General features: G+C 40.0%; 1 long non-coding RNA gene across 1 annotated transcript; it reads left to right on the forward strand.

Moving 5' to 3' along the window:
- Window positions 1–480: 480 nt before the first annotated feature.
- Window positions 481–6788, forward strand: LOC126058132 (uncharacterized). The gene is made up of 3 exons (XR_007513112.1): window positions 481–647; window positions 3362–3495; window positions 6620–6788. It is a non-coding gene; the product is annotated as an uncharacterized LOC126058132 (long non-coding RNA).
- The last annotated feature ends 739 nt before the right edge of the window (window positions 6789–7527 follow it).

The raw sequence follows: 7527 nt of genomic DNA on the forward strand, positions 1-7527 counted from the left end.
TAAGTATAACTTCTCCGTAAAACAGCATTTCAGTAAAAGAGGTTGAAAAGAGGTGAGCATTGCTCTCGTTTCAGTGCTTACACCCCAAATTTACTAAGAAAATCACCCTTATAGAAAACTTCTTTCAATGACGTCACACATTTATTATGAAGTTTCAGGGGAATGAGGTCATTTCTAAGTTCCAAAGGAACAAATTCATTGGAATTCAATAAATGTGGAATTAAAGAAAAACAACTTCTTAAAAAATGAACTACCATAAACAGTGTCACTTTACAATGGAGACTTTGTCTTCCACAGCAGTGCCCCCAAAGGGTGGTGGGTCTCTGGGGAAGAAGAAAGAAACCATGGAGTCTACAGAGGTGGAGGATATGGTGATTGCGAGGCCTCCAGGGGTCCCTATGACCAAAGCTTTGGGCTCACAGGTGGGGATAAGGACCCTGAAAGCTCAACTAAATCTACTCTCTATTCTCAGAGGTCTCTATCCAAGAGGAAAATGCGCAAGAGTCAACAACATCCCAAACAAAAAGTCGAAGCTCCAGGCCCAGGAAGATTCCAAAACAATCCGAGAGCTCTTTTCCTTCATCTTCCACCGAGCAGACCTCTCACTCCTCCAGCTAAGGGGCTACTTCAGAGAAGCAATGGGTCAGGTGCGCACATTTCACCAAGGCTCAGACCTGAAAAGGGCCTCGAATGCACAAAGGCGGGTTATACGGTGGGTCAAGGCAGGGAGGAGGTGGTATCAGCACATCCAGGAAAGAGAATTTTCTGGAGCATCATGAGTTACCTAGTGAATCGCACATGGTGTCCAGCCTTCTACATTTAGCTGTAGACATGTGCTTGCAAACGTGTTTGAGGGGTAACTCTACTGACTTCCCAAAATTATTTTTGGTCATTTCCAGTTATAGAGACCAGAAGAGCTCACTGGTTCCAAGAACAAGAAGAAATGCACTGGATCTGATTATTACTGTCTGTGGTGTACTCTCCTTCCAGTGATTAAAATCTTTTGTCTGTCATTATAGAAAATTTTCAACTATTTAAAATATCTAACGGAACACATTAAAATATACATGTATCTATGATGTTTATCAATTTCTAAAGTTCTGAAATTGTTTTTTATTACATTTTCAAGACTACAGATTTGTATGACAAAAAAGTTCCATCAGGGTCCCACCCTCATATGTAATTTGCTCCCTCTCCCACAAGGTATCCAATGTTAATAGACACATGTGTGTCCTTCCCTACATTTCTCTGCAGGGACACATATACACAGTCACAGGTACACAAGTACATCTGCTGGGGTGTTTGCTTTATGGAGACTTGGTCTCACTCGACCCACATTGCTCTCGCCCCTTCTTTCACTTGACATTCTACCTTGATTCTCTGTAAGTCATTAGATATGGCACTAACACTATATTTTTGGGTCTTTAACTTACATGAATAATTTAAAGAGATGATATCAACTCAGTACACTTTATCTGGACTTATACATGTTGTTGTTAGAAGCTATCAAGTCAGTTCTGACTCACAGTGACCCTAGGCACAACAGAACAAAACTCGGCCCGGTCATTGCAATCCTAATAATCGTTGCTATATTTGAGCACACTGTTGCGGCCACTGTATCAATCTCATTGAGGGTCTTCCTCTTTTTCCCTGGACCTCTGCTTTACTAAGCATAATGTCCTTTTCCAGGGACTGGTTCCTCTTGATAAGATGTCCAAAGCCATCCTTACTTCTAAGGAATATTCTGGCTTTCTCTGCTCAAGACACATTTATTTGTCCATACATAACACTACTAATACGAAGCATTATCATCCATGCTTTTTAAGTCCACTCTTCCTGTATCTTCTAACTCTCCTCCCCCTGTTTTTTCCCACAAGTGAATCCAAGGTAATTCAGGTTAACAATGTGGTAAGTCGTCTCTCCTATCCTTGCTTAAACAAGCGCACACGGACATACACGTATCCTCGTCTTCTCATTTATACACACACATAAACATAAACAGGTATTCAAGCATATTCAAACAATTGATATTGTTTAACCCAGATGTGCGCATTTTATATACACTTCTCTGCACCTTGATTGTTTCAGTAATACTTCCATAATACTTCATAGAGATTTCTCCCACTCAACTACTACAACTCTTTTTCATTCTAAGGACTCCCTGTTTTATTGATGATGTAGCTTTACCATAAGTTCTCTATCATTCCACCATCAATGGACAAAGTTTGGTCATATTAATAATAACTATCCTATCTATACTATAGGATTTGTTTCTGTGGAATAGACTCCACAGAGTGAGATTTCCAATTCAAAAAATGTTAAAAGCACAGAGTCATGGCCATGTCTTTCCCCTAGAGGCTGCCATAATGCACCTCTCCAGCCACGTCTCAGGGCATCCTTCTCCCCACAGCCCAGCCAGCCACAGGTGGTGCTGATTTTTAAATTATGCCATTTTCACTGGCAGTTTGATATTTTCTTAACTTGGACTGTGTTTATTGGGTATGTGGATTTACTCTGAATGAAGTATTTGAATTCACTGCTCATTGTTCAAGTGCTTAACTTTTATCCTTGTGTGTAAAACGGAAATTGTTATTAAGCATTGTCATCTCCATTTCACATGATTTTCCAAATCTATCATTTGTGTATCATATTTTTGCAAGCTTTGTCCCCCAGAACGATCACTTGAGTCAGCACCGTTTATTAAATAAATATAATTTTCTTGAAATATGACCTTTGTAAGTTATTGTGGCTTCTTAACAGATTTTCTCTTTCATTGGTCTACTTGTCAATTTCTATGCTATGTAATATCAATTTGTTCTGTTACCCGAAGAGGTAGACACCTGTTACTATCCTGCTTTTTCATGTTTTACTTTGGTAAAACCGCCCTGGTTTTGCAGCGATTAAGTGCTCAACTTCTAATCCAAAGAAAGTTTGGCAGGTCGAACCCACCAGGTGTCTCCGAGGGAGAAAGACCTGGTGTTCTGCTCCCATAATGATTACGACCTAGAAAACCCTATGGGGCAGTCAAACGGGATCGCTTTGAGTCAAAAATCGACTCCAAGTCTCATAACAACAGGAATATTCTTTATTATCTATTCTTTGTTATCTACTGTACTATTTGTAGCATATGATTACTGTATACAGTTCAAAAACAACTATCTTAATATTCCGGCTGGAAATGCATTCCACTTATATATTAGCTTTAAGGACCTCCATTTAATTGACAAGACGTTCCATTTGAAAATATGGCATATTTTTGCATATATTCAGGTTTCATTTTATGTACTTTAATACACTGTTTTCCCTCATAGAGGTCCTTTGCTGCTCTGGTTAAAACGATGTTTTGCTAAATATTTTACAGTTTTGGACACAGTGTGGTACAGTCAAGTAGTAGCGGAAAGAGAACGGTCTGCCCTTCCCACCCTTGCCAAATTTAGACCCTTATTCTATACTGGAGAGAAACCATTGATTTTGATGCATTTGTCTTTTATGCAGGTATGTAATTATATCATTATTTTAAATATCTCTTTTAATACTTGTACTAGTTATTTAAATTTTCTAGTTTATTCCTTCACCTAAAAACTATGTTGAGTGATACCAAAATTTTTGTCTAGTTCCAAATTTATCGGAATGGGTTTAATATTTTTATATTTATCTCACACCCAATAAGTTTGGGGATAACTTATTATGCACCAATAGATAACTAATACTCTGAGCTACTGACCTTTATGGTAATCTACACACAACTTGTTTCTGACAGTTAAGTACTTCCACCTGGCCTCTGTTCAGCTGGGATACCATGATTTACATTGCTACTAGGCTGCCCAGCCTCCACTCAAACCTGAGCCTATAGAGAATTGTTCTTGTTAGCTGTCATCATGTCCTTTCTGACTCATGACCACCCCATGTGGGCATAGTAGAAGTGTTCAATAGGGTTTTCAAGGCTGTGATCCTTTAAAAGCAGATCGTGAGGACTGTCTTCTGAGGTGCCTTTGGGCAGGTTCAAACCACCAAACTTTCAGCTAGTATAGAACACTTAACTGTTTGTGGCACCCAGGGACCCCCTACAAAGGATACATATTGGTAAGCTCCATGTTGCTGGTGCTCCCCTCATCTCCGCATTCCTTATTCTTTAAATGAAATGGGTGTCCTTCAGGACCTCCAAGAAATGGTCTTATAGAAGACTAACTTAGAGTTGCCCACATATTGGAGGAATTTATTCCCTCTTCCAATACCTGACACAGTAGGTCTGGTATTTCGATTTCATAGAATGTGGGCCGTTGGCTTTTCCGAACTTCCAAAAGCAATCTCACGGCATATTAAACCCATTTCCAGAACCCTTGCTATGGCAATAAATCCTTGTCAACAAACTCTCCTTGATCCAACTTTATATTAAACTCCCCTTCACTCAGCACCTTCAGCACTCGTCCCTCAGCACACCCCCGTTCTGCTCACACAAGGCAGCCAGGTCTTGCAGCTCCTTCTGTGTACAGTCCCTCCCCCACCAACCACAACCAGCACTTCCCCTGTGGCTATGCTGGTATCTGACAACTAAGTATCTGGACAAATGCATGGGACTCTATCTGAGGATTCTGCAAGGGAAACTGTTGAAGGTGGATGGGGTGGGGGGTGGGGTGGGGCGGGAAACCAGAACATAAAGTGTGAACATTCCAGAGGTTGAAATTAAATGAGCCCAAATCCCAGAGCTGCAGACCCTTTGTGGACAGAAACAGCTCCCAGAGAAGCCCTCTCTCATATAAATGGGATAGAGGGTCTGTAAAGGAGAGATGGGCAGGTGGGCAGCTGGGCAGACACCTGAAACTCTGGCAGAGGAGAATCCTTCTCTCTGACCAGATTATGGAAGGGCCAAATATTGTAGAGGAAGCTCCAATATATTTTTTATCTCTCTCTGCTATTAATTGACACCTAGTGAATTATACCTCAAAGGCTGAGACCTTTTGAAATCAGATAGCCAGGCTTGTCTTCTGAGGCGCTTTGTGACAGGTTCAAACTGCCAGCCTTTTGGTTGGTTGTCCAGTGCTTTGGCCCCATAGGCAGAACCAGTCACTAATGTGCACAACAGAATAAAGAGATTAAAGCCTCAGCATTCCTGCCAGTGGGCCAGGAAAGCACTCCTTCAGAACTCAGAGAACAGCAGAGAAATAAAGAGAGGAGACTGTGCAAGAAAGAGATTCTGCAGACTTGCTATGAATTCCTGGTTCACCCCCCGATGCATCTGCATTGCCCTGACCCCAAGAAGCGTTATCAAATCCTTTAAGAGCCACCCTATGGGTTTTTTTTTTTTTTTTTTTTTTATGCGTTAGAACGCCATCAAGGTTCCAGACTGAGCGGCGCTCACATAGATTAGACCTAAATACAACTGCAAAGCCTTCAAAAATTGAATTAACATTTGAACCACAGAATACAGAAGATGGGACAGAACTTAGAGCCTAAACATAACTGGGTCAATAGACTGCTAAAAAGAAAAGAAAAAATTCTCCATAAAATTAAGCTGGACTTTTAGTCTCGAAATCATAAGACACAGATTTTAAAATGCTGTTCTAATCATTCTCAAAGAAATAACAGGGACGCTTTTTAAATAAATGGAAGGATAATAGGTGCTATTGCAAATGAAAATTTTACATGGTAAAAATACATGGTAGAAATAAAATTCATTTGATAGTTTCAATAGCAGAATGGTGATGACAGAAAAAAATAGATGAGTTTAAAATATTCATTCTGAAAAGAGAGAAAAAATATGGAAAAAAATGAACAGAGCCTCAAGAATTAGAGAAAAAGTCTGTTCATTTATTAGAACTCCAGAAGAAGTGGAGAAAATGTGTGCTGTAGGAAAACATATTGGAAGAAATACTGGGTGAACACTTTCCAAGTGTGATGAAAGACATAAACTTACAGATTCAGAAGCTCAGCAAACCCCAACAGGTTAATCCTAAAGAATTCTCTGTGAGAATATCGTATTTTTATGCAAATATTGTGTTATGTGTTTTTTGCAAATCACACGCTCCCCTTCCCCCAAACCGGCATATTTGCAAGCATGCTATGCTAGTTTTTTACACCAACAGATAAAAAAAATAAATAAAATTAGGCACCGTCCTCATAAGAGTACCCGGGAAGGGGAAGGCTCAGTTCGCAAAAAATATCTATAATGTGTGCATTATTTGCACAAAAGTACAGTACATCATAATCAACTGCAGAATAACAAAGATCAAGAAAATACCCAGGAAGAAGCTAGAGAGAAAACAATACATTTCACATGGGAAAAATAATTTCAATGACTCTTTCTTCATTATCAGAAAACCACAAAGGCTGAAAGGCTGTGAAACAACATTTTTTCAACACTGAAAGATCAGAAACATTACCCCAGATTTCTATATCCGATCATTACCTTCAGGAGTAAAGAAAAAATAGTGCCATTCTTAGGGAAGGAAAACTGAGAGAATTCATCACCACCAGACATCTCCCAAATGAGACACTAATGGAAGTGCTTCAGGAGGTAGACTTGGAATTTCAGCCGTATTTCAGGAAAGCAGAAAACGTGGGAACAATGTGGGTAAATATACTGTGTTAATACTGTTTTTTTTTTTTTTTAATACTGTAGTCACTGCACAACATGGCACTGGACAAGACTCTTCGGAAAGATTTTTCAGTCTCTTGGAAACACTTCGGAATATACTCTTGATGGAAAATCATTATTAGAGAATAGAATTAATTTTGACAATATCTGAGAGATGTCTGTAGTCAAGTCTGGTGAATAAAATGGAAAATAAATTTTGGGACCCAAAATAAGGTGTGGTAATAAAAAATGAGTCTCAAATCCGATGTGGCCTTGAGCTGGCTCTGGAGGCCGGCCTTCCCCAGAGAGGCATTTCAGGCACATTGGGAGCAATGGCTTTTTGTTCTTGTTGCTAGGTGCCATTGAGTGGATTTCTGAGTCACTGCGGCCAAGAGTGAAGGCAATACTGTCCCAACAGGGTTTCATGAGTTGTAAACCTAATGGAAGCAGGTAGCCACATCTTTATACCTATGAGCCTTTGGGTGGGTTCAAACCACTGACCTTTCAGTTAGCAGCCAAGCACTTAACCTTTGCACCACCAGGGCTCCTTGGAACAATGGCAGCACCACAGAAGTTGGTATAAACTTCCCCATGGGCCTTCTCTGAGAAGTAACCTCTCTGCTGAAGTACCAAATTTAGTTTTCAAACATAGTCATTCTGTACAAAGTCTACATAAGAATTAGAGTGTTTCCTTGAATGGACAACATTTTACATGCACTCCAAAAAGAAAATGCCTCAAGGACAAAGTTTAAGAGTAAACCAAGGCATTTCCCATCACTCCTTACCTGAGAGGCTCTTCGTGAGGATTTCCTGACACACATGGCAAAGGACGTAGTAGACACTGCCTTCTTTCTTACCTCTTCCCTCCTAAGCAAACAGAAACCTTTGCTAAGATGTCAGGTGTCAAGCCCCAAACTCCTCTTCTTATCCTGTATGTAAGTTCTATAATGAGA

Source organism: Elephas maximus, chromosome 14 (assembly GCF_024166365.1).
Source record: "Elephas maximus indicus isolate mEleMax1 chromosome 14, mEleMax1 primary haplotype, whole genome shotgun sequence".
Lineage (NCBI taxonomy): Eukaryota > Metazoa > Chordata > Mammalia > Proboscidea > Elephantidae > Elephas > Elephas maximus.